Raw genomic sequence first — 4,170 nt, 5'->3', positions numbered from 1 at the left:
AACCATCCACGCATACCAGGGATTAATCCTGCTTGGTTTTGGTAAATGATCTTTCTGATGTGTTGTTGGATTTGATTAGCTAATATTTTGTTGAGGATTTTTGTATCTATGTTCATCAGGCCAGTTGGCCTGTAGTTCTCTTTCTTTGTTATATCTTTTCCAAGTTTAGGAATTAAGGTGATTTTTGCTTCATAGAAGGAGTTTGTGGGGATTCCTTTCCTTTCCATTGTTTTGAATAGCTAGAGAAGAATTGGAGTTACTTCTTTTTAAATGTGTGGTAAAATTCAGCAGTGAAGCCTTTTAGTCCTGGGCTTTTCTTTGATGGGGGAGGGTCCTTATTACTGACTCAATTTATATTTTGGTTATGGGTCTGTTTAGGTTTTCTATGTCTTCATGGCTCAATTTAGGTAGGTTGTATGTATACAGGAATTTATTCATTTCTTCTAGGTTTCCCATACAGCTCTTTGTTGTAATTCTGATGATTCTTTTTATTTCTGTGGTGTCTGTTGTTACATTTCTTTTTTCATCTCTAATTTTATTAATTTGTATCTTCTCCTTTTTTTGGTTAGTTTGGCCAATGGTGTGTCAGTTTTGTTTATTTTTTTTCAAAGAGCAGCTCTTCATTTTGCTGATCTTTTTGTACTTTTTCAATTTTGTTTATTCTCTAATTATAATTATTTCCTTCTCCTATTTTGTGTTTGGTTTGCTGTTGTTTCTCTAGGTCCTTGAGGTGCATTGATAGCTCCTTTATTTGGTGCCTTTCCAGTTTCTTAATTGTTATAACCTTTCCTCTTAACACTGCTTTTGCTGTATCCTATGATTTTTGATGTATCCTATTAGTTTTGATGTATCCTATTAGTTTACGGTGCTGGCCAGTAATTTTTAAAGTACTGCATATATCCAGAAAAGTTTATCTAAAGGTATTTTGCATTGAGTAAATCTATAATTTATTAGATCAAATATTTAGGAAGAGTTCAAGAGAGAAAAGACTTTGTGTTCTTGGCCAGCGCCGTGGCCCAATAGGCTAATCCTCTGCCAGCGGCGCTGGTGCCCCGGGTTCTGGTCCCGGTTGGGGTACCAGATTCTGTCCCGGTTGCTCCTCTTCCAGTCCAGCTCCCTGCTGTGGCTCGGGAGTGCAGTGGAGGATGGACCAAGTCCTTGGGCCCTGCACCTGCATGGGAGACCAGGAGAAGCACCTGGCTCCTGGCTTCGGATCAGTGCAGTGCACTGGCCGCAAAGCGCCGGCTGTGGAGTGCTGGCTGCAGCTGCCATTGGGGGTGAAGCAATGGAAAAGGAAGACCTTTCTCTCTGTCTCTCTCTCACTGTCTACTCTGCCTGTCAAAAAAAAAAAAAAAAAAAAGACTTTGTGTTCTTGATATAAAAACATGACTTTGTTTAGTTAGTAAATGGTTGATAGCTGTCCACCCTCCACAGAAGTGTATCTGAAAATCCAGGGGAATAATACGTTATTATTTCTTCTGGATAGAAGTTATTAATATTGTTGCTATATTCTTGAAGGAGAGAGCCAGGTTCCGCTTTTATCTCCTGAATCCTTTTAAGGCCACTGCTTGTCACAGAAAGTCGCCGAGCTCTGCTGCTGTGTGGCAGCTCCAGCGCATGCTTCAGGATGTTGCGGGGGCGTCATACAGGAGGGGCTCGAGGGCTGGGAGGTGGATGCACTTCTGGAGGATGTTCTTGATGGCTTTTTCACTCTTTACCTGGATGTCCTCAGAGCTCTCCACTGCCATGTGCAAGGACAGCAGGACTGGCAGGGTGTTGGTGACCACAGAGGCCCCGGGCATGCTCGTGAGTGTGTCTCCCAATCTGTCCTAAGGCCCAAGCAGTTGCAGCCTTAATGTGATCTTCTGGCTCTTCTGACAAGCAGATTGACAACTGGGGCACACCCTTGGAACTTATGACAGTCATGGCCAGGTTCTCAGAATGAGCCGCCACATAGCGGAGCATCATGATGCCGGGCAGCCGTATGTTCCCTTTGCAGGAGCCAACGGCATCAATCACAGCAGCCACTCCTCCTCAGTTAACTCTCAGTTGGGAGATCTCCGGTGTATGTTTTGCAATCTCTCTAAAGTAGAGGCGTTTTTCTTCACATAGTCATCCCTGTCTTTCAAATAGGTAAGCACGACTGGAAGGATCTCAGCTTCCACGACCATCTCTGTGAGGTCCACACAGTGTTTGGCTATCTGGCTGAGTGCAGAAAGGACCTGGCACTTCAATTTTGCATTGGGACTGACGATCATCTGGGCTAAGTGAGCAGTGGCTCCTGCATCCACCACAGTGTGTGCTAATTCCAGACAGTGCTTTGCAATATCGCTGAGGGCCAAGGCAGCAATCCTTTTCAAAGCAACCTCTGGCTCCTGGATACAGAGGACTAAGAGAGTAACAGCTCCTGCATCCACCATAGCTTGTGATAGGTCTCATGTTATGTAAGAAATGACCCAAACCGTAGCAGCTTACAATATCACTTATCTGTTTTTGTGGGTCAGGAACCCAGGAGCAGCTCAGCTTGGTGGTTTGGGCTCAGAGTCTGGTACAAGCTGTGGTGGCAGTCAGTTGTTGAGAGGCCTCAGTGTCTAGCTGGCTACCAGAAAGGGACTACATTAAAAGAACTTACCTGTTAATAATTACTTTAATGTCAATGGACTAAATTGTCCAATAAAAAGACACTGAGTTACCCAATAGATTAAAAAACAGGACTAACTACATGCTGCTTACAATAAACTCATGTTGCCTCTATACACCTAGATTGAAAGTGATTGAAAATCAGAGAGGAAACAACATTGTTAATTGACACTATAGACTAAATGGACCTTATGGATATCTATAGAAAATTTCATCTAACAGATGCAGAATATACATTATTCTCACCAGTCCATGGAGCTTTCTCTAGGATAGATCACATGCTAGGCCATAAAGCAAGTCTCAGCAAATTCAAAAAAATCAAATACCATGCATCATCTTGTTTTGGCTTGAATCAAACATTATTGCAAATTTAGAGCTTAATCTGACCCAGTGTACTCACCTTGAAATTAGAGTGTAATGTCTAGATTCAAATGCCTGTGGGAGGCAATAACAGGTTTTTTTTCATTATGAACTTTAAAATCTCAGTATGCTTCAATAATTTTTTTATTTCATTTTTACTTATTTTTCTCAGTGCTTTTTAAATGATACATTACAAATACTCTTAGAATATTGGCCCTCTCTATTTATATAGTATTTTTTTTTTAATTCACAAGCTTTTATTGGGATTCCGCTCCCAGGCGAGGTTCCCCGGTCCCAACAGAGCGGGGAGCCGTGGAAGTCACGTGTCAGAGGTTGGGAGGGCTCCTTTTATAGATACAGGGTGTGGAGGTTAAAGGTTGAGGCAGATCTGATCCTCATTGGTTGACCTTTAGGCACCCACAGGGACCTTGACAAGGACTTTTCTTCCCCGGAAGTGCAAGTAGGGACTCTCGATTCCCAGAAGTGTGGGCCTGCCCTCCTTGCAGATCCCAAAGCTACCATCCTGACCTTTTGATGATAGGAAAGGGGGCGACGATGAGTCTCTCTGGCTACTTCCTGTTGATTGGGAATGTTGTCTACAGGGGCCTGCTGGGGGTATCTTGGGGCTCCGCAGGGACAGGCATGTATGTATGGAGAAGCATCTCGTTGACTGCCTGGTTACTGAAGGCCTTGGTTCATTCCATTATCACCTGCTGTAAACACTTAAACAGACATTGTAGTATACAAGTCAGGGTGAGAATAGCAACCAATGATCCTAAGAGTGGCATTAACCAGGGAGAAAGGCCACTCAACTTTTGCAGGTAGTGGGGTTTGTCTGTAGAGAAATTCTGGATAATCATACAAATTAAGTGGAGGAGAGGACCATCAATACACACAGGTTGGGAGCAGAGTCATTAATGTTAGAGTAGAGGCTATGATTACAAAGGAATGAGGCCCAAGTGGGCTAGACAGGGTGTAGAACAAAGGACAGAGTCATTATTGGAGAACCTAAGAAAGATACTATCTAAGCCACAACTAAGTTTTCTGATTGAGAGGCAAATAAAACCTGACAGAAGGGGCTTGATAATAATCTGGTGGGCTTTAGGCCTTGTAAGTTAAGAGGCCCAGACCTACCTCTTCACATGGGGTGCATCATAAGGAAGGTGTGAA

The 4,170-nt window shown here is 43.1% G+C and overlaps 1 pseudogene; it reads right to left on the bottom strand.

Moving 5' to 3' along the window:
* Positions 1-1,395: 1,395 nt before the first annotated feature.
* On the bottom strand, positions 1,396-2,435 carry LOC100343546 (uncharacterized; annotated as a pseudogene).
* Positions 2,436-4,170: the final 1,735 nt, after the last annotated feature.

The sequence above is a fragment of the Oryctolagus cuniculus genome, chromosome 2, assembly GCF_051225735.1.
Source record: "Oryctolagus cuniculus isolate XC-2025 breed Fujian yellow rabbit chromosome 2, ASM5122573v1, whole genome shotgun sequence".
Taxonomy (NCBI): domain Eukaryota; kingdom Metazoa; phylum Chordata; class Mammalia; order Lagomorpha; family Leporidae; genus Oryctolagus; species Oryctolagus cuniculus.
The sequence above is the reverse complement of the archived record's forward strand: the minus strand, read 5'-3'. Positions and strand labels throughout refer to the sequence as shown.